The sequence below is a fragment of the Mesoplodon densirostris genome, chromosome 2 (assembly GCF_025265405.1).
Source record: "Mesoplodon densirostris isolate mMesDen1 chromosome 2, mMesDen1 primary haplotype, whole genome shotgun sequence".
Taxonomy (NCBI): domain Eukaryota; kingdom Metazoa; phylum Chordata; class Mammalia; order Artiodactyla; family Ziphiidae; genus Mesoplodon; species Mesoplodon densirostris.
Window position 1 is genome coordinate 25,958,259 of NC_082662.1, and position 23,625 is coordinate 25,981,883.

General features: G+C 48.3%; 1 pseudogene; it reads left to right on the forward strand.

Moving 5' to 3' along the window:
- Positions 1-13,675: 13,675 nt before the first annotated feature.
- Positions 13,676-22,888, forward strand: LOC132502694 (antizyme inhibitor 2-like; annotated as a pseudogene).
- The last annotated feature ends 737 nt before the right edge of the window (positions 22,889-23,625 follow it).

The window sequence follows — 23,625 nt, forward strand, 5'->3', positions numbered from 1 at the left end:
ATAAAAAACAAACACACAAAATAAACATTTTGGGACTTCCCTGGTGGCGCAGTGGTTAAGAATCCGCCTGTCAATGCAGGGGACACAGGTTCAATCCCTGGTCCAGGAAGATCCCACATGCTGCAGAGCAACTAAGCCCCTGCGCCACAACTACTGAGCCCGCGCGCCACAACTACTGATGCCCGCGCACCTAGAACCCGTGCTCCACAACAAGAGAAGCCACCGCAATAAGAAGTCCGAACACTGCAACGAAGAGTAGCCCCTGCTCACTGCAACTAGAGAAAGCCCATGCTTAACAATGAAGACCCAACACAGCCAAAAATAAGTAAATAAATTAATTAATTTTAAAAAATAAGCATTTTTAATCTTACAGTACAGTATCTTGAAAAGTACAGTGGTACAGTACAACAGCTGGCATCCAGGGGCTGGCATTGAGTGAACAGGCAAGAAGAGTTACTGACTGGAGGAGGGAGAGGAGGTGGGAGATGGTAGAGCTGAAGGATCGTCAGCAATAGGAGATGGAAGGCAAGCTGCAATTTCACTCACGCCCGATGTCGATGGCACAGGTTCTGGCTCCTAGCTGGATTCAATTCTATTTACCCTCTTGAAAAACGATCCAGTGATGTCTGGGTAGTAACTTTTTTTCTTGTCATAGGTGACACGGTAGCACTGGATTGCATTCTGAACGGCTGCTGCAGCCTTTGTGTACCGTCCTACGTTCAGGTGCTGTGCCTCAAAATCTAACAGTGCCTCCTCAAATAAAGAAAATCCCCTTGCCATTTCCTGCATCGTGAAGCTCTTCGGTTCTTCAGTCAGTTCTTCCTCTTGTCTGTCTTCGTCTTTTCTCTGGGCCTCCAATTCCATCAGGTCTTCATTAGTAAGCTCCTTGAGTTGCACAGCAACTGTACTGTACAGTAAAGTACACAAAAGCACAACCACTTGTAGAGGATGCATGCACGTGACAATGTACACAGACACATGAACTAACTTACGTGATTGGACATGTGAATGCATGTTCGAATCTTTGAAAGTTCGAAACTTGAAGGTTCATATGCAAGAGATTTATTTTACCTATTTGCTGCTTATTGACATATGTAGGAACATGCCCCAGAAAAGCCAGATCAGAAGTCCTGCTTCAGGTGGGGCTGGGCGGGCAGTCTCTGCTCCCATGGGGCATCCTCAGGCAGGAGTCAGTGTGGGATGACTCCTCAGGGATGACTCTCCGTCCAGCCTACCTGCAGAGTCACCCGGGGAACTGAGTCATGGCACCAGGGAACTCAAGGGCCCTGCCCTGAGAGGTTCCTATTCTGCTGTCTGTCAAAGGAGCCCCAAATGTCACTCTGGACTGTGATACCTACTCTCTTTGTGACCTTGAGCAGGTTACATCACCTCCCAGGGAGGAAGGAAGAGGCCAGACCAATGGGAACTGGGGGCATTTGGCCTGGGGAAGAGCTACCTTGGGTGACATGAGCCTTGTCTGCAGATGACTGAAGGGCTGTGAGAGGGAAGGGGTTTGTGAGGAGAATGTAGCTCTTCAAGACATTTATTTTTTTTCAAAACTTTAACTTTTCAAAAATTTCAAATCTAAATGATGCCTGGCCCAAACTTCCGAGCACACCTCCCCTCTTTCTGGTTTTTCCCCGTAGGCCATCACTTTGAACACTGTCAGGCATTTCTTCTGCTATTGACCTCAGTATTTCCAGATAACGAGCTTATGATGGTATTTCATGATTTAATGCGTTAAGTATCATATACTTATTTTTTCATGAGGTTCTTCTATATCTCCTCACTTCTCTTCAGTCTTCCTAATATATTTTATCACAATTTTATTTAAATCAGTTACCAACACTTACTTTATTCTGACTATACAAAATATTGTTTATCATTTTTTGCCTATTATTTTTAAAATTATTGGGTATACCTAGAGTTTCTTTTTGGGTTAAACAGATCAGATGGGATCTCAGTAGTCTGAACACCTACTTTTGTCCTGCAGAGCCCACAGTCAACTGACCACACCAAAGATCCCTGCAGACCTAACCATTCTGATCTCACTGGGGCCCTGCTGTCCACGATGGTAACCATGTTGCCTCTGCGGCCAAGTGCTGTTACTTGACCTGTACTATCCTCCAGGACCTCATTTCATCTTTCCCTTTGAAATAAGAAAGTCCATTTCAATGGCAGAATTTCCATCCTTTATCTCTGGCTTAGAGAGTGATTTTCAAAGAAACTACTACTCCTTTTGCTGAAGTGATTCTCAATGCATTTCTCAGTCGTTGGAGAAGACATGTTCTCCTGAACCTCTACAGGAAACGTAGTTAAGTGGTGGACGAGGTGCTTGGATGCTCTCCTTAAATCTCTGGATTCCTTCCTCTGTATGAAACCAGGGAATTTATGACATTCAACCTCACTTACCGCAGGCCACCATGGAGTTCATGTTTAGCTAATCAACCAAGCAGACCACTCCCGGAGGTCTGAGCGTGCATCTAGATGGTGACTGCAGGTAAGTGAACCATATGGATAAACTGGTCTGATCTAAAGTTATGTTCCTCCCTTCTGGGTCTAACACCCTCAGTGTCCATTCCCACACAGATTCTACAAGTTTTTGTTAATGTAAATTGATTAAACCTTTAGATTATTTTGGTATGGCAGTGTTCTCCTCTAGGGTTTGACATTACTGGGGTGCCCTTGGGGTGTGCTGTTAAAGAATTTGAAGCAATGAGGGGTGGGGGGGTGCATGAAGAGATTACTGTCACTTACAACCCTCCTGCAAGGTCATAACAGGGACCTTTAGAGAGTCAGAAACAGCCTCATCAGTGCCAGGAAAAGGGTTAGCTGTGCTGACAAGGGAGGCTTGACATATTCTGTGGGTTTGAAGCACTTTGAGACATCGAAAGCTCCACATACGTCTTTATTACAATTCTTAGGATGCATGTTTTCTCAGTCAATCCTTCAACTTTCATATGTCACCAGAGGCCTGATATAGCTATGAAAATTTGAATCTTAAGTGTACAGATGAATGAATGTATATATACAATATATACATGAATATATATGTATGTGTATATGCATATATAAAAGGTGAATATATATGCCGATGATCCCCCGCTTGTGAGGGTTTGACTTAAAATTTTTTGACTTTATGGTGGTGTGAAAGTGGTACACATTCAGTAGAAACCATATTTTGGATTTTGAATTTTGATCTTTTTCTGGACTAGCATATTTGGTTCCGTACTCTCTTGTGATGCTGAGCGTGGCAGCAACTGCAGGGACCGCAGCTCCCTCCCACGAGGTCACCAGGATAAACAGCTGATACATTTACAACCATTCTGTACCCACACAACCATTCTGTTTTTCACTTTCAGTGCAGTTCTCAATACATTACATGAGGTATTCAACACTTTATTATAAAATAGGCTTTGTGCTAGATGATTTTGCCCAACTGTAGAATAATGTCAGTTTTCTGAGCATGTTGAAGGTAGGCTGGGCTAAGCTATGATGTTCAGTAGCTGAGTGTATTAGATGCATTTTCAACTTAAGATATTTTCTACTTGTAATGGGTTTATTGGGACATAACCCCATGGTTAGTAGGGGAGGATCTGTAAGTATATTCTGTATTACCACTGGTAGAACCAGATATAAGATATAGGACATTTCCAGGAACCCAGAAGGCTCTCTCACACTCCCTCCCTGCCAGTAGCCTCCTACCCAGAGGAAATGACTCTTCTGACTACTGTCAGAGTAGATTAATTTTACTTGTTTTTGAACTTCATATAAATAAAATCATGAAGTATGTATGTATTGTTATTTTGGGTCTGTCTTTTTTTTTTCTCTACATATGTCTGTGAGATTCACTCATGGTTTTACTATTAGCATTAGTTTGTTCCTTTTCATTACTGTGTAGTATTCCATGAGATATATATGAATTTATTTTCAGTTCTATGATTGATTGACTTTTAGATTGTTGCCAGTTTGATGATATTATAAACTTGCTATGGTTTTGTACACGTCTTTTGGTGGACATATTTCAGTTGAGTATTTCTTATTTCTTTTGAGTGTATACTCAGAAATGGAATTGCTGAGTCATAGGATGGGTGTATGTTTAACTTTGGTAGATGTGTGTGTGTGTGCGTGCGTGCGCGCACGTGAGGTAAGGCTATAAATTTAACTGATGTTGTGATATGGCAACTTGCATTCTCAAACTTTTATTTCCTTTATTGGCTCATTCATCTCTTCAGCAGCAGGAGATGAGAGATTCTTTACAGTTTAGTCATAGAAAGTTCCTGATTCTCTGGCCATGTCTTGTGCCAATAAATTATGCTTCTGAGCTTGCCATATTATTTCCCTAAATTCTCTAGGACAGGCAGAAGTTTCTCCACCCCAAATACTGGTATTCCTTCTGCCTTTTGTGCCATTTTATGGCACTAGACATTTGGTCCCTAAAGCCTTACTTTTCAACGGGAACTTCATTCCAACTGACAGCAGGCAACAATTTAATTAACCACTGCTTCACCATCACACACCATGGCAGCGGCTAGAGTCACTTTTGTAATACTAGCCAGTCCTCATTGCCTTCAGATCAACCTGATAGAGCCCAGGTCATGCTTTCACACATCCTGGCTGCAAGCGAACTTGGCAAAGTTGGTTTCTTGCTTCCACATTGGAGAGACGGGACTTCCAGGAGGGGTGTTCAGAGATGCCGGGCATCCACAAGACACGACAAATATCCCCTATAGGGTCCATATTTAATTTTTAAGACAAAAGGTTTAAGGTCTCTGGTTTAGATGATCTCTAAGGCCCTTATCTTATTATCATTATTGTTAACTACAGTTTAAGTACTTAACCAGTGTCATGAAAGCACTAAACTATGGGCTTTCCATGCATTACCTCATTTACTCTCCATGGTCCTATTAAGTAGATTTTATTATTATCCTGCCTCTCCCTGCCTTGGTTTCATCACCTTAAAATGGGGATAATAACTATAATTACATCCGTAAGATTTTGTGAGTATTGAATAAGTTGATACCTGGCAGGGTGTGTGGTAGTAAGCACTCGATAAATAATTATATTATCTTCACCTCCCCCATCATCATCATCTCCATTGGGCACATTAAATTCTATGTGTTTAATCACTGAATTATGCTGCCTTTTCATTCCCGGGAACAGAGCCTCTGAGGTCAACAGAACTGGGTTCAAATTCCTGCTCTGTCTTACCAGCTGTATGACTCTGAGCAAGTCTCTTCATCTTTTAGTCTAAATACAATGGGAATACTAAGTCCTCCTCTCTGGTCTCTGGTTGTCTACATATCCATCGTTCCCACAAAACTGGGGATAACTTGCAAAAAGAGAGCCTGTTTCCCCATCTTTCTGCTCTTCCTGGGACTGGCATAATTGTTGGATGTTGGTGAGTCATTCCAGCCATGCTTCAAAGAGACTCAGGACACAAGCCCGACCAGGCAGGCTGAATGAGGTGGAGGCTCAGCTTGGAGAGGGGTCCTTGGTGCTGGGTGCTGTGTTAGTCATGATGTCTCTCTGATCAATCCTGCACTCATCCCCAAGCTAGGAGCCAACATATGGAACTTAGTCAAAGCCCCGGGGAAGACCTAGTGCTGACACATTCTGCTGTCTGTCGTAGGAGCTCTGGGTAGACGGGCTGGTCCCCCAACTCACCATGTGATCTCTCAGCCTCTGTGTTATCTGTGGTGAATCTCTCTGGAACTTTGCTTCTGCACTGGGAAAACCACAGAGTTATATTAGATGGAAATCAGAGGGAGTTTTTGTCCCAGAAAAGGACAGTCTCAGGGACATATTGATACAAATTTCAGGTCACTGAAGGGGTTCTGTGGGGGCCTGAAAGGGAGGAGGCAGGACCTATAAGAGTCACCCAGGGGCTTCCCTGGTGGCGCAGTGGTTAAGAATCTGCCTGCCAATGCAGGGGACACAGGTTCAAGCCCTGGTGTGGGAAGATCCCACATGCAGTGGAGCAACTAAGCCCGTGCATCACAACTACTGAGCCTGTGCTCTAGAACCTGCGAGCCACAACTACTGAGCCTGTGTGCTGCAACTACTGAAGCCTGCGTGCCTAGAGCCCGTGCTCCACAACAAGAGAAGCTACCGCAATGAGGAGCCCACACACCACAACGAAGAGTAGCCCCCGCTCACTGCAACTAGAGAAAGCCTGCGTGCAGCAACGAAGACCCAACACAGCCAAAAATAAAAAATAAAATAAAATAAAATAAAAAAGAGTCAACCAGGAAGAGACAGAGTTTAAAGAAAGACCTCATCATCAATCAGAGCTGTTCAAGAATAGGGCTGGCTGCCTCAGGAAGTGGGGTGAGCTCCCTGTCCCTGGGGTGTATGCAAGCAACCTAGTGGGATGATGACCTATTTAGGAAGTTGAAAAGAGGATTTATATACCGAGAGACAGGGAGGTTTGACCACATATCTTTTCAGGTCTAAGATGTTTGGTTTAGAGATTCTGACAATCTAAGAGTGTGTGCATTTAAGAATCTACCTTGTAGGTGTTTCTTATCATACCCTTTCCATGGGTGAGAATCCTGACGCTTAGAGTAGATAAATTGCTTTCTAGGTTTCTAGATTTGATTCAAACTCAGACTGGCAGGTTTGCAAGATCTATGTTCTGTCTGTTTTACTCAGGGCTGGACTGAGAGCCACTTTGTAGGTTAGTAATATTGTGGTGTCTCTTTAAGTGAATATTCTTTTTTTTTTAATGGTGCTAATTTTTCTAACTTTCTTTAAATAGATTTTTGTTGGAATATAATTGCTTCACAATACTGTATTAGTTTCTGCTGTACAACAAAGTGAATCAGCCATATGCATACATATATCCCCATATCCCCTCCCTCTTTTTTTTTTTTTTTTTTGTGGTACGTGGGCCTCTCACTGTTGTGGCCTCTCCCATTGCGGAGCACAGGCTCCAGACGCTCAGGCTTAGCGGCCATGGCTCACGGGCGCAGCCACTCCGCAGCATGTGGGATCTTCCCGGACCGGGGCACGAACCCGTGTCCCCTGCATCGGCAGGCGGACTCTCAACCACTGCGCCACCAGGGAAGCCCTCCCCTCCCTCTTGAGCCTCCCTCCCATCCTCCCTATCCCACCCCTCTAGGTCATCACAAAGCTCTGAGCTGATCTCCCTGTGCTATGCTGCTGCTTCCCACTACCTAACTATTCTACATTTGGTAGTGTATATATGTCGATGTTACTCTCACTTCGCCCCAGGTTCCCCCTCCCCACCCCATGTCCTCAAGTCCATTCTCTAGGTCTACGTCTTTATTCCTGCCCTGCCACTAGGTTCATCAGTACCATTTTTTTTAGATTCCATATATGTGTGTTAGCATACAGTATTTGTTTTTCTCTTTCTGACTTAGTTCACTCTGTAGGACAGACTCTAGGTCCATCCACCTCATTACAAATAACTCAATTTATTTTCTTTTTATGGCTGAGTAATATTCCATTGTATATCTGTGCCACATCTTCTTTATCCATTCATCTGTGATGGACATTTAGGTTGGTTCCATGTCCTGGCTATTGTAAATAGTGCTGCAATGAACATTGTGGTATATGTCTCTTTTTGAATTATGGTTTTCTCAGGGTATATGGTCAGTTAGTGGGATTGCTGTGTCTTATGGTAGTTCTATTTTTAGTTTTTTAAGGAGCCTCCATACTGTTCTCCATAGTGGTTGTATCAATTTACATTCCCACCAACAGTGCAGGAGGGTTCCTTTTTCACCACATCCCTTCCAGCATTTATTGTTTCTAGATGTTTTAATAATGGCCATTCTGACCAGTGTGAGGTGATACCTCATTGTAGTTTTGATTTGCATTTCTCTAATAATTAGTGATGTTGAGTGTCTTTTCATGTGCTTCTTGGCCATCTGTATATCTTCTTTGGTGAAATGTCTATTTAGGTCTTCTGCCGATTTTTTAATTGAATTGTTTGTTTTTTTGATGTTGAGCTCCATGAGCTGTTTATATATTTTGGAGATTAATCTTTTGTCCGTTGTTTCATTTGCATATATTTTCTCCCATTCTAAGGGTTGTCTTTTCGACTTGTTTATGGTTTCCTTTGCTGTGCAAAAGCTTTGAAGTTTCATTAGGTCCCATTTGTTTATTTTTGTTTTTGTTTCCATTACTCTAGGAGGTGGGTCAAAAATGATCTTGCTGTGGTTTATGTCAAAGAGTGTTTTTCCTGTGTTTTCCTCTAAGAGTTATAGTGTCTGGTCTTACATTTATGTCTTTAATCCATTTGGAGTTTATCTTTGTGTATGGTGTTAGGGAGTGTCCTAATTTCATTCTTTCATGTGTAGCTGTCCAGTTTTCCCTCTCCCTTCAATAAGCGCTACTTATTGAAGAGGCTATCTTTTCTCCATTGTATGTTCTTGCCTCCTTTGTCAAAGATAAGGTGCATGGTTTATCTCTGGGCTTTCTATCCTGTACCATTGATCTATATTTCTGTTTTTGTGCCAGTACCATACTGTCTTGATTACTGTAGCTTTGTAGTATAGTTTGAAGTCGGGGAGCCTGATTCCTCCAGCTCCGTTTTTCTTCCTCAAGATTGCTTTGGCTATTCAGGGTCTTTTGTGTTTCCATACAAATTGTAAAATATTTTGTTCTAATTCTTTGAAGGATGCCATTGGTAGTTTGATAAGGATTACATTGAATCTGTAGATTGCTTTGGGTAGTATAGCCATTTTCAAAATATTGATTCTTCCAATCCAAGAACATGGTATGAATATTCTTTTTTAAAATATATTTTGAGATATTCACATACCACACATTTCACCCATTTAAAGTGTACAATTCTCTGTTGTTTTTTTTTTCTTTTGTATCTTCACGGTGTTGTGCAACCATTGCCACAATCTAATGTTTAAATGTTCTTGTCACCCCAGAAAGAAATCCTGTATACATTAACAGTCTCTCCCCATATCTAAGAAACCATTGCCTAATCCAAGGTCATGAATATACTCCTATCTTGTCTTCTAAGAGTTTTATAGTTTTAGCTCTTATATTTGGGTCTTTCATCCATTTTGAGTTAGCATTTATGTATGGTATGAAGTAGCAGTCCAATTCATTCTTTTACATGTGGATACCCCGTGGTTCCAGCATTAAATAAGTGTCCCTTAAATAGTTGTTTAACATTCATTCAGAGGAAGTTGTACAGAGAGAGGGTAGAAGTATGGGCCTGCTGGTAACAGGGGGCCCTGCTGGTGACCCCACCTCTCCCTTCTGTCTTAAGCAATTCAGCTCTGCCCAAACTTGCAGTCTTTCTTGCAAAGCAAAAGCCCTGCAGTTTACCACACCCATCTGCTCCTGAAGCCAGGGTGATTATGAGAAGGGGTTACATGAGTGTCACCTCACCCCATGTGACCTACCAAAGTTTGACTTCCAATCTCTTACTGAGTTTTGGTGACACTCAGTTTTCTTCTCTCCCTTCATTTCCTGGGTGTTTTGGTGCCTCAGCGGCTGAGCTGACCCACTCTTGAATTAACCCTGAACAAATGATTCCTGTAAGCAAAAGAAAGCATGATTTGAACATGTGATGGAAGAGTGTTCCCAGCAAAAGGAACACACAAGCCAAGAAAGCAAGCACTGCAGCTCTGGAGAGAGAGCGCAGACATCACCAGGGTGGCGTGTATAGCTGGCGAGGCTGGGAAATGGACAAGGAGCATCCCTTGGGGTTGTGCATTTAGGAAGAAAGGGGGAGCTGGTACAGAACTGAAATCCTCTCCATCTGCAAGTGTCTAGCTCGCTCGAGATCAGGTCTGGATTTGAGATCATCTTATTAGAAGGGTTCTTTGTATGCTGGATGCCACATTTTGCACCCCCCTCCCCATTTTCACATCTGTAATATCAGGCTTACTTGACTTGTATTATACATTGACTTTGAAGCCCAGCAAATTCCCACCTCCTTTCTTCCACCGCTACATTCCTTTCTACTCCTGGGGCCCAAGCTTGTTCCCACCTCTGAGCCTTTGCACCAGCAGTTACCAACACCTGGAATGCTCTGCCCAGTATTGGCCTGGCTGGCACTTTCTCACCCTCGAGGGCTCAGGTAAATGTCTCTACCTGTAAGGAGCCTCCTACCACCTGTGATCATCCTGGGTCTGCTTGCCCCCCTCCCCATCCATTCTCTGTCCCTCCCTGACTCTGTCCCATCTCCCAGGGGGCTGGCTTCTGGCAGGGGTCAGCCACTGGGGGGCACTGTCATGAGGCTGGGAGGCCATGGGAGAAACCAGGCTGTGTCTCCTCCACCTCTCTGTCCCAGGTAGCTTCCTAGGCAGTGACTGTCCCTCCATGGTTCCAACTTCCACAAAGTGACCTCCGACTCCGGTTTGGAGAACATCACTTTTGCCTTTGCCCCTCCAGTCCAGGCATGGGAATAACTTCCTGCCAGGATCCAGTTTGCTTCACTGTTCCCTGTTTGGCCCTCAAGTGCTCCATCACCTGTGGAAACAATCCTCTGCATTAAATTGTCTCTGTTGTGAATAGCTGAAGTGGCTTTATTTTCCTGCTTCCTAACTGATCTGCCTCCAAGCTAAATTGTGTCCCCAACTGTCCTCTTGAGTTCAAGAGACACAAGGCCTTCCTCCTCAAGCTGCTTCAGGGGTAGGACTGAGGGACCAGGTTCTGTATCCCTGAGATCCTCAGTACTTCTGCCACCCAGGTCTGGGCTGAGCAGCAGTCAAGAGAGGCCCAGGGACCACACAGGTGGGCCCAGGCTGAAGGAGGAGGGGCTGTCTGGGCTGGCGGAGGCAGTTGGGAGAGACAAGCAGGTGACAGAGTGAACCCTGGCAGCCTGCATGGGAAGGTAGAGAGACAAGGAGATGAGGGGCCCAGGTGGTGGGTGGGAAGGGCGTGGGAGGAGGGGGATGTGGCCCAGCCCCATGGCCTGATGGGATGTGATTGACTTTCCCATTTAGAGAGATTTTCAAAGAAATATTTAAACCCACAGAGAAAGGCAAGAATCTGCACATAGGCAGAGGCCAATACATCCTCCAGGGCAGTGGACCCGGAACCAGAACCCACCCAGGATCTGCAGCATGCGGAGGTGGCCTGAAGGCCAAGTCCACCACCAGCTCACCAGGGGAGTTTTGGCCCTTTTCTCCTTCTGGTCTCTAAGCTTTCCCATGTACAGGATGGGAGAAGAGGTGGAGAAGGAGCCTATGTCCCTTCTGGTTCTGACAGGGCTCTGATGGTCACACATTAGCAGGAGTCTGAGCTTCACCCACGTACCTGTCACTGTGGGCAGAGCAGGGGTAGGAGAGTTACCATGGCTTGTGGGGGAACAGTTTCCGGTTGGGCTCCACTGCTTCCCGGAGATCTGGTCGGGGCCAGCTCTATCCATATGGATTTGCCTAGAGCCGAGAAGTCGGGGTCAGGCACATGGCCTCACAGGTCTCAGTGCAGGGCAAGGTGGCAGCTGTCCTCACCCCAGGCTGGCGACACCCCGCATGTTGGGTAGGAAACACACCAGGAGCGTCTTGTCCAGCATTAATCCAGGTACTGAGCTCGTCCTGGTGCTGAAGTTGCAACCCCATGGGGGTCACCCATCCGACACAGGTTCGCTTTGTCCAGCGTCCCATAAATGTGTAGCTGGCTCTGGGTGGAATTTGCCTCATAAGCTGCTATGAAGACCCCATGACTGACCCACATAAAGTACTCAGAGTAATGTCTGACACTTATTTAGGGCTTAGTAATATTGGCCATTCTTGTTGCTATTATCATGATTACTGGTATATGCTGGCACTTGGCTAAACTCTTTTCATCTCATTTAATCCTCAAGACCACCTGCTGGTTTATCGCCATCTTGAGGCCCCCAGAGGTGAGGTCATCTGCCCAAGAACTTACAGCATCTAAGAAGCAGGGCTAGAAGTCTGTTCCAGCTGAATCAGTCTGGGGTGAGAGTAGGTGGGGGTCTCTGTAAAAGCCTGGACTTTACTATCTTGTTTGGAATCACAGATGGGATTAATGAGGCTCTAGAAGTTAAGGGATTTGTCCTGGTCCTGCAGCAATTTCCTCCCTCCAATCCAGGCTCTACCTGTTGCCCCTTCCTAGATGTTTAAGCTCCCAGAGACTAAGGGGGATGGGAGGCAGGGGGCATTGACCCCTGGTGGGAGGGAAAAGGGTTGGAGGCCGCAAGTGAGCAGAAGGCCAGGCAGGGCTGGCAGAAAAGAAGAGTCAGGGCAGGAGCCGGCTCCTTGCTGAACTGCCTTCCTGGAATGGCAAGGAGGCTCTGGTCACAGCACAGAGGAGGGGTGTGAGCCTGCAGGAAGTGACAGCTGACATCCTAGAGGGTGGGCGGCCCCAAGGTGATGGCTTCAGCCTGGGAGGGACAAGAGGTCACAGAGACCTCAGCAGCCCACATGGAGAGGGAGGGCGGGCCCAGGGAGGAGGGACGTGACTGGACACTGAGTGATGCAGATAGGCTCACTTTTCCGTTTGGAAAAACTTCCAGCGAGGTATTTAAATCTGCCGTGGAGGGCAGAGGCGCAGCACCAGGAGAGACCAGCTCTTGCTCTGAGGCAGTGGAACCAGCCCATGATTAGAGTCTGAGGTCCTGACTCTACCCCCCTCCAGGTTTGCTGAGTCTTCCGGAGACCTCTGGGCCCCTCGGTGTTTCCATCTGTGAAGTGGGAAGGGTGGACGCCGGTTCCCAGGGTCCCTCTACTCTGATTGTCTCTGATGTTCACTTATAATTGGAGTCTGACTTCACCTGTGATCCTGTCGTGTGGGTGACAAAGGAGGGTTAGTTCTCAGGGCTGGGAGGTGTGGGCTGAGCAGGCAGGGCTGGCCAAGGTTTGGAGGGACAGCCTGGGGTGGTATTTGCCCTGGCCCCTGAGATCTGGGCTGAGTTCTGCTCTTCCCATGGGATTTACCCGAAGCCCAGTCGCCACAGATCCTGGCCCCCTGGGTTGTGGCTGGGGAAGCAGGCCACAATAGGCACCAGGTGAGTCTGCGTGTGGCGTGGGGGGCATGGGTGCAGTCCCAGCTGCGGAAGCAGAAGGCCTCTGGCTGCAGGCCACCCTCACTTCGGTCTCAGGGAAGTGTGGCCAGCAGCAGGTCCAGTGGCTGCTCTAGGGAGCCCATGTGCCAAGCCTAGCTCTGCCACTGGTCATTTGGTGACCTCGATCAAGTCCCTTCGTCTCTCTGGGCCTCTCATCCCTGTGCGTAGAATGGGGACCTTGGACCTAGATCATCTCCTGGGCCCTGGCTCTGAGCCCTACAATCTGAAGATCCTGGATTCTGCACTTATCTTTTCTGGCCTCAGTTTTCTCATCTGTGAATGGGAACACGCGTGTGGAGGAGCCTGGAAGAGGATGCCAACCCCCTATTCTGTGTGCACAGCCTATGTATCTGGCTTGGTCCCCCACCAGGTCTCTGAAGCAGGCTGGACTGGGCCAGTGGCCCATTTTACAGATGGGAAAATTCACGAGGGCTCTGTGGAGCTCTTGTGGCTGAAGGGGAGGGCTGAGAAATTATGGCCTAGGAACTCTGGCTCCGGGGCCCTCAGGGAGCTGGGAGGAGGGAAGAGGCCCCATCCTCAGTGCAAGCCCTTTCCAGGATGTCGGAACTGCACCTGGCTGAGGGCTTGGTTGGAGTGTTGGGGATGAGCACTCCCGTCGGGAACCCAAAGGAAAGTGAAGAAAGCCCCGTAAGCATGTGGCCAAAGGATCTCATCAATCTGGAGGCTGGGGAAACTGCCTGGCAGGTGGTCCTGAAGAAGATCAGGGAGCTCTCCGATTTGGTAGGGAGGGAGGGGGAGGGGAGGAAAGGGGAGGGAAGGGAAAGGGGTGAGTAGGGAGGGAAGAGGGTGTCTCAGTCTCTACTTGGTGGGCAAGCAATAAGACTTTCTGTTTTACAGTCTTATGTCAGTCTCCTAGGTCTTATTCCAAGGTTCTGTTCTGCTGGGGGTGATGGAATATTTCTGTCCCCTTCTAGCTCTCTCCCCACCCCACCACTTGGAGTTTTACCCAGCGCCAAGCTGTCTGATTGAGGGTTGGAGCTTTGATCTACAAAGACTGCTGCCCTCTTGTCCCCCTATTTTAAGAGTTAGAAGGCCTGGCGTCAAATCCTATCTTTGCCATGTACTTGCTCTGTGACCTTGAGCCAGTGACTTCCTTTCTGAGCCTTTGTTTCCCGATCTCTGAAATGGCAACAGCAATAGTACTTACTGCATAGAGTTGTTCTGAGGATTAGATGAGATAACCCACTACCCAGCCTTCTCTTCCTCTTTCCCTGTGCTGGCAGGATCGCCAAGACCCCTTCATGGTGGTTGACCTGGGCATGCTGGCCAGCCGCCATCAGGTCTTCCGCCAGGCCCTGCCTCGGGTCTTACCCTTCTATGTGGTGAAGTGCAACAGTAGCCCCTGGGTGCTGCATGTCCTGGCCACCCTGGGCACCGGCTTCGACTGTGCCAGCCAGGTGAGCCTGAGCCCAAGGCCAATTGTCTCATTCACAGGCCTGACACTTCCTGGAAAAAAAGGCCAGGTGCCAAGGGTCCTGGAGTGGGGACTGCAGCACCCTGAACAGGAGATGACACTCGTAGTCCTCAATTGTTTGGGAAGGAATAAATGAATGAACTATGGGTGTGGTCGACCTCCCACTGGTCCACGTGACTAAGGCAGACAGCCTGAGTGAATGAGTGGAAGCACAGGCTTGAAGCCACAGACCCCATTCCTGTCCTGGCACAGCCATTTCACCTGAGCCGCAGTTCCTTCCTTTTGAAAATGGGGCCAACTATACTTTCCTTAGAAGAGTCTAGAAGCTTAAAGAGCACAATTTGTGCTCAACGCACTGCATAGTAGGGGTTCAGTCAAGGGCAGCCCCTTTTACTTATGCCCAGGCTTCCTGTCCCCAAGCAGTAAAGGGCAGTGAGGCAGCCCCCTACTCTGGCTGTTACCCATGCCAGGTGGAGCTGGAGCAGGGGCTGGGCCTGGGCGTGGCCCCCTCTCGTATCATCTATGCCAACCCCTGCAAGCCTGGCTCACACATCTAGTATGCTGCCCGTCATGGGGTTCGGTTCCTGACCTTCAACAGTGAGGGGGAGCTAATCAAGGTGGCCCAGCACCACCCCGGGGCCAGGTGAGACCAGTGGAGGAGGGGCAGTGCCAACAGGTGGAGACAGGTAGAGCAAGGGACCTCAAGCCTGGGACCCCGGGAGATGTAGTTGGGCTGCAGGAACCAGATGAAGGTGGTCCCATATGGTGACTGGCACAGACCCAAGCAGCAAAGTACAAGAATTTGGGTCAGTGACCCGATGCCTTCCCTGGTGCACATTGGTGCTAAACAAACGTTGCCTGTGTCTGCATAGACACTAGGCAGAGCCTAGCATTAGGCAGTCTGGCATTAGGCGACATCATGGAAAAGGCACTTGTATTGGAGTCGGGGAGACCAGGGCTCACATTTCAGTTTCATTTGTCACATGCTGTGTGATCTTGGGAAAGTTATTTAACAGCTCTGATCCTGTAACGTGGAGACCTGTGGAAGGTGTATTTATAATTTTATCCTTTTCCTGCTTTTTCTTGCCTGGGAAGAAGTCTGTAAGTAGTGAGTATGTTCACTCCTTGGGACTCCATGTTTGGACAGTCCAGAGGAACTAGGCAGGGGGTGGGTGGGAAGCTGGAGGGAGGTTGGGTCGGGGGCATTGGGGCTCACGTGCCTAAGAACCCCTGGTATCCTTTGCACCCCTCTCCCAGGCTGGTCCTCCGGCTGTGGACCCAGGACAGTGAGAGCATCTTGCCCCTGAGCGCCAAGTTTGGGGCCAGCCTGGAGGTGTGTGAACATATGCTGAAGTCAGCCAGAGACCTGGGGTTGGCGGTGGTTGGAACCAGGTGAGCGCACTGGCTTTCCCTGCCTGGGAGGCAGGAGTCCTGGTTTCCACTATCGATCTCCAGCCTTTAGCTTATTGGACACCCTCTGGTCAGCTGAGGCCCCTCTGGACCTCGTGATGCTCCATCTGTCCTCAGCGAAGAACCTGGATCTTATCTGGGATTAGGGTGGGACAAAGGAGGCACAGGCCCTGGGTGCAAAATTTAAGGGGATGTTAATGAATAAGCATGTTCAGAACTCTAATGGAAAACTGATGAATTCATAAAAGTGCTAACAAAAGACCAAGATGAAAAAAATTAATTACATGGGACTGAGTGAACTGATGAGGATGATTTTAATTTTTGTGACTTTCTGTTTGGATAAAAAAAAAAAAAAAGGGTTTCCCTAGTGGCGTAGTGGTTGAGAGTCCGCCTGCTGATGCAGGGGACGCGGGTTCGTGCCCCGGTCTGGGAAGATCCCACATGCCGCGGAGCAGCTAGGCCCGTGAGCCATGGCCGCTGAGCTTGCGCTCCGCAACAGGAGAGACCACAACAGCGAGAGGCCCGTGTACCGAAAAAAAAAAAAAAAATCCCACAAGGACTCAGAGGCAACAAATATACAAATCAATTTTCACTGCAAAGTAAAGGAGCTGTTACAGTGGAGGATTACTGGACTGAACGTCAATATTATGACATAGTATGAGTGTGTTTTGTGTTTGGTTATTGCAATCATTGTTGCTTTTGTTGTGGTCACCCATTTACAATGCTTGGTGTCAATTTATTTATCTCTTGTAAAAATAAAATACAGTGTGTATGTGTGAAAAAAAACCACTTAGTACTCTAGATAAATAACATTTTAATACAATATTTGAAAAAATAAAAAATAATGCAAAAAAATTCATAATGAGGAAAATATCAAAATTTTAACTAAAGACAGGATTGGCATTTCTGATTTTTCCTTTTGCTTCAGGGTTCAATTACTATTACCAATCTTGTCTTTATTTACGTTATTTATTTATTTATTCATTTAATATTTATGTATGTACGTATGTATGTCTTTATTTTGGCTGCACCGGGTCTTTGTTGTGGCATGCAGGATCTTTGTTGCAGCACGCAGATCTTTAGCTGCAGCATGTGGGCTTCTTAGTTGCAGCATGCATGCAGGATCTAGTTCCCCGACCAGGGATCAAACCCGCCCCCCCCCCCCCCCCCCGCTTTGGAGGCACCGAGTCTTACCCACTGGACCACCAGGGAAGTCCCTATTTACATTTTTAATGTTTTATTCATTAGCGATGTTTCTGAATCAATGTTGCTCTTTACAACGATCGCATTTAATGTTCTTTATCTTGATTCCTTAGTGTTGTGGCACCCCCTGGACTTTTGCACCGGCCTCACCCGACCCAGCCCTGATTGGTTCCTCAGCCCACCCTGCCCTCCGGCATGGGGATTCGGGGTTCTGAGCACACTCCTTCCAAGGTGGAAGAGAAAGGGAGCCCCTGCAATGAGACACTGGGAGGGGCTGCTAAGAGAGGTGACCACCCCCCAAACGTGAGCGCCCCAACTCAAGGATGACGGTGTGTCGGTGTTTCTGACCCTGTCTCTCTTCCTACTGACCCTTGCTTTTTCACATGTGTTTCTCTACATGTCACTCAACATGTGTTTAGCTTCCACGAGGGCTCAAGATGCCAGGCACCCCATAGCTTCACGCAGGCCATCACCAACTGCCGGCGCGTGTTTGAGATGGGCTGCGGGGTCAGGCATGACATGAGTCTCCTGGACATCGGAGGGGGCTTTCCTGGAGAGGAGGGCTCTGACTCTAAGTTTGAGGAGGTGAGAGGGGAGGATGAGAGGGAGCCAGGTGTCCCAGCCTGGGTTTAGGGGACAGAGTGTGTGTGTATGGGGAGCTCGTGGAACTGTGAGTTGTATGCGCGTATGTAGCTGGGATTTGTCTGACTATACTTTCACAGCCTGTGTGCATATATTAGCACGTGCATATCTGGCTCCGTGTCTTTCTTTAGACATGTTAGTTGTTATCCCCGGTTAAGCTACAGTCAGGTAGAAGTTTGCTATCCCTGAGACCCAGGGAACATTTCATCTTCACTGACTGTGTATTAATTTAAATGGTTCCAAATTCAGACATGTCAGGGTGCTATGTGCTACGTGCCCTTGGACAAGTTACTTCCCCACTCTGGGCCACAGTTTCTACCTGTTTCCTCCCTAGTAAAATGGCACACAGCTCCCACACAGCTGTCATGGGAATGAAAGGAGACGATGCAGGTAAAGCTCCCACAGAGGGACTGGCCACATTAGGCTCTGGGTCTACCCCTGCAGATGGTGGGAGTGATCAACACCGCCCTGGCCCAGGACTTTCTCTAGGGGAGAGGCGTCGAGGTCATCGCAGAGCCGGACCGCTTCTAAGCAGCATCTGTCTGCATGATTGCTGTCAACATGATTGCCAGGAAGGCTGTGCTGGAGCCCGGTGGGTGGGCAGGGCACTATCCAGGCGTTCCCCGGCCCTCAGGGGAGAGGATGGGCAGGGAGTCTGGGCTCCAACCCTGGATGGCTAATTAGCAGGAAACAAGCTTCAAATTGGGTCTAGGAATGAACCTGTTAGTATCACTATTTTGTTGCTCTGAAATAGACTGGGAGGTGAGAACCAAGACAAAGGGTCTTCATTATTCCTAAGTAGCCAATGGATTTATATTGTGTTTATGGGGGTAAATTTACAAAATACAGCCCATGAGGTTCACAGACACCATGGTGCTGGTGTGCACCTTAAATTCATCCAGCAGGCGTTTTCTAACAGGTGCAAATTCTTATACCAAAAATATAGTGAGTAAATAAAAATTCTTACAACAAATATAAGAAGGCACTATCGTGTTGTCATGGCCTGAAGGTTAAGGGTGACATCTATAGGGTAATGGTAAACCTTTGACAATTGAGATTAACCACCACAGGAGAGTTTTTTGATTGTTATTTTTGCAGCAGGAGTGGGGTGGGTTTGCTTTTATCACAGTGAGCTAACTAGAAACTCCATTTCATGATGAGATGGAGAATAGATGTCTCCAGCTGGCTTAGTGCTTTTATTCTCTGTGGCTTTATGATAACTGACATGTAAATATTTATAACCTGCTTTAATCTCCTCCCTTATCCTTTTTGACAAATGATTGGCCCACAGCTTTGTAATCCCTAAGGCACTTGTGTCAGCCGATTGCCATTTCTTCACAAAATGTCTCATTAAAGATTATTGTGATAGGAAGCATGATTTCAAGCCATCATTTAACAAAAGTCTAAGTATTAGGAGCTTATAATTATTATTTTTTTAATTTATATCTTTATTATGGTAAGGAGTAATTTGTGTGTGTGTGTGTGTGTGTGTGTGTTTTGGCTGACCCACATGGCTTGTGGGATCTTAGTTATGGGATCAGGGATTGAACCCGTGCCCCCTGCAGTGGAAGCTCTGAGTCTTAACCACTAATCTGCCAGGGAAGTCCCTAGGGGCCTGTTATTTTTATTTCCACAGTAACAAGAGATGCCAATTATTAAGTATCTGTTATGTATGAAAAATATATTTTCTCTCATTTCTGCTCCACAGCCCTGTGAAATAATTTGGGGGCATTCCCATTTTACAGGTAGAGATAGTGAGGCTCAGAGAGGGGAAGTAACTTGTCTGAGGCAGCACAGCTAGCTGGTGGTGCAGCTGGACCTGGGTCTGTGTCTGATTCAAACACTGGTGCTCTTGGATTTGTACTACATGCCAAGCAGAGTTGGGCTCTTGACCTTAGGGATGTCTTGACTACCTCTCATGACCAACTAGTTTAGGGACAACTGGGGCTGTGGCTACAGGAGATGGGATCAGTGATGGCAGCTAAGAAAGCAGGGAGGGGATGGTGGGAAGTACACCGGGGAGGGGGCAGAAAAACCAATATTCAGAAAGATCTGGGCATAAAAATGCCCAGATGTTATGCAATGCTCCAAATGTTAAAAGAAATCAGCACAAAATCCTGAGTTTAGATTCAAGAAAGCAGTGTTCTAAGAACAGATGAAGAGTGGTTGTGAAGAAACCGGCTTGGTAGTAGGTCCTGTCCAAAGGATCTGGGGGTCATAGGTGACCACCAGCTCCATATGCGTCAGGAGTATGATGGAGCTGGAGAGAAAGCTGCCACACGCTTACTTCGGTAACATCAATAGAGGCAGAATGTTTAGATGGAGGGAGGTAACAATTGTGCTGTACCCTGTGCCTGTCAGAGTTGGGCACTGCTTTTGTTCTAATCAGGTTATGTAAGACATGGAAATAACTGTCATGAAGGAGAGGTTATTACTCACAAGTTTCCTCTGGAGAAACCAGACGCATGGCAGGCCACACAGGGCCACAAGGGGAAGGACTGGAGTGGTTCAGCAGGCAGAAGGACAAAGGGGAAAGCCAGGCCAAAGCCTCTACCGTGGTTTTCAAGGATAGGAGTGGGTGAGGCAGGGTGGGCTGGATCGGCAGGTGTGGGACTGGCTAGTTTGAGCAATTTCAGCGGGTTGTGGGGGTAAGGACTGCCCTGGGGCCACTAGCCAGAGGTAGTGCCTCAAGTTCTGGGAGCTCCGTCTAGCAGGCAGTTTGCGGTATAGACGCTGGATTGGTTGGCTTGCCCAGGAAAGGCGCTCTTGTAAGGCAGTCATTTGCTATCTCTAGGAATTAACCAGCCTGGGGAGGAGCAGTCTCTCCACGGTCAGCAAGGCCCCAGAGGCCAGAGCATCAAGAACATGTGGTTTATACAGGCACCCCTTTGAGGAAGGAAACTGACAAATTAGCACATCCCTGAGGAGCAGCCATGATGGAATTAGGTCATGAAGAGGCCGTTTGCCCGCAGTTTTGACTCATGCAGCAGGGGCTCAGGGAACCTGGTCTAAAGTGAGGGCAGAGTACCTGAGACCTGCGACCTGGGGACAAATCTCAGACCTGCCACAATCTCCTGTGTGACTTCTGATGAGACTCAGTTTTCTCAACTGTAAACCAGGGCTTATTGTACCTACTCAGAGTGTAGTTACAAGTTAAATAGCTTAATACATGTAGAGAGCTTAGAACAATGCCTGGGCTATATCTCATGGTATGTTAGTTAGATTATTCTTATGAGGAGAGGAGGAAGAGGGGCAACACTCCGATGTGGGGAGCAGGGGGGCAGTGGGAGAGCAGAGGACAGGCCCCAACCGTGCATGGGTTCAGAGTAGACTCCTGGAGCAGGGAACAGGGGTTATCCAGTGCTGGTCAGAGGGTCAGGCCTCCCCCAAGGGTGCTGGGCTTGGGTCAGCGGTGAGACCTGGCTGAGCACAGCTCGGTCCTGCCATCTGCCTGCTCTCAGGAGGCTACTGGAAGCTGCTGTTCTATCTCAACAACGGTCACTAGGGCACATTCTGCATTTTCCCAGGGAGCCTGAACCCAGGATGCCCATTGTGGTGAAGGTAAGGAGAACTTTTTGTGGCTCTGGCACCTCCCAGACTCTGAGATCCCCTAGTCCAGCCCTCTTTCGGCAGGGCTCCCTGCTGCCAGGGGAGAGGCAAAAGATCTCAGATTATCGGTGGCTTGACAGATTGTCACACCTCGTGCATGTACCAGAACGCGTACGTGTGTCTATGTGTATTGGCAGGTGAACTTCTGTGTGTGTGCATTTCTCTGTGCGGGCCTGTCGATTTACACCTGTGCAGGAAGGTGGGTGTCCAGGTCCATGGGTCTGTGAAGGGGTGTGTGTGCAGCTGTTTGGCTGTTTGTGTTTCCCTGTGCATTTCTTTGTGTCATTATGTTTGTGGTTCCAGAGTCCTTGAATCTTGGAGATGCAGGAGACTTAGGAAGTAGAGATTCTCAAACTCTGCTTCACATTAGAATCATCTGGGAAACTTTAAAACACCCCTATGCCCAGACCATGCCACAGACCATTGATATCGGAACTTCTCATGGGTTGGGACCCTGACACGATCCTCAGGCGTTTGCAGTGCAGCCAGGTGTGAGGCCCGGTATTTTGAGTGATTATTAAATAAAATATTCCCACTTTATAAATGGGAAAACTGAGGTCCCATCTGTGTCTGCACTTGTGAATTGGCAGGGCAGGAGTATGTCTCTAGAGCATAAGCTCCATGAGGGCAGGGTCAAGAACAGTGCCTGGCACATAGGGACCACTCAGGAATTGGTCAGAGTGGGTGAATGACAGAGTCTTTGCTGGTACCTTCCCTCTGGTGCCCTGGGGGCATGTCCTGCAGGCTGGGGAGTGAAGGGGGTGTCTTCCTTCTCTGATCCCACCCCCCCTGCCACCATGTCCCTGCAGGACCTCTGCCCCAAGCTGCCCCTCTTCTCTAGCACCCTCTACAGCCCCATGTGCAATGCCTTTGACAAGCTTTTCTTGAAGGAGGTGCAGCTGCCCGAGCTGGACGTGGTTGGTCTTCCCCTCCATGGGCGCCTACACGTCCACCATGAGCTCCGCCTTCAGTGGCTTCCCTCTTCCCTCCCATCTGCTGTGCCACGGGACCCGAGCTCAGGTGTCTGGGGGGAGGTGGAAAGGGGCTGGGCAGTGAGGGGCTCTCACCAGGATCTGAACTTGGCAAGGGGAGCTGGTGGCTGAGCTCTGGGGTCCCAGGTCCCAGAAATACCCTACTCCCCCAACTGGCCCCAGCAAAGCCCAAGATGTCTGGTTGACCTTTGACACTGGCCTCTGCCTGTGGGGTTGCCCTGTTACAGCTTCTCCACAGGTAAGTCCAAGGTAGCCCACCTGGGCAGTTCTGACAGCCCTGATGCGTACGTAGATGCCTTTGTGGGCAGGATCAGGCAGCCCTGTGTCCCCAGATGACCCTCAGCCCCTTGACTGAGGTGCCCCCACCCCGCTCGGCTCTGACCATCTGCAGCTGCCCTCCGGGTTCCCTCCTCAGGTGTCCCTTCCCACCCAGCTCCAGGCTCCCTCACAGCCCCGCCCCAGGATCCCCTCTGGGCCCAACCTAGGGTTTGCCTCCTTAGGTAGCAGAGGGTGCCCTAGAACACCTCTTTACTGGCACATTCCTTCCACAGGAGCCTGCTGGAGACCACGCTGTAGGCTGAGACAAAGCCAGAATGGAGGGGCTTCAGACACCTCGGTGCGCCCACGTGGGGATGCTTGGGGGCAGGGATCTGGGGGGGAGGAGTAGCGTGGAGGAAACAGAGGTTTGGGTGCCTCTGAAATGATGCGACAACCTAAGGTTCAAAACTGTCTTCTCCCTAAGTGGGCCTGAAGCCTAGGTTAGCTCTTCCGGGAGGCTGATCCTACCCTCCCTGCTCCTAACCCCCTAGACCCTGGGGTGGGGCAGGGAGAGGAACCTGCGCTATTACAAGAGTGCCCCCTGAAGGCCGTGCCCTGGAATGTGAGGCAACCTGCATTGACCAGCACCTTGTGACGCTTTGGTCCTTCCTTTCCTCCAGTTAGTGACCCCTGCGTTGTTCCAGAAAGGTTTACGTGAACCATAGGCACCCACCCTAGTGGAGAGAGCAGGGGCATTGGAGTCAGACAGGTCTGGAGGGGATCCAGGCTCCACCACATCCTGGCAGTGTGGTCAGAGACTCAGTTTCCCCATCTGTGAAGTGAGGGTGAGATTAACATTCCCCTTGTAGGGCTGTTGCGAGGATTAAGCCAGATAATGCAAATCCTCATTCAAGGTCAGTTCATGTTCACCTGCCTCTGGCTGCCCTGATCCTGACCCTGGCCTGCTCAGAGGCCACCCCTGCCCCCACGGTCTGGCCATCCTCAGGGAGCATGCATACAGCATCTGGCCACACAGCTAATGCGCCATGTGGGTG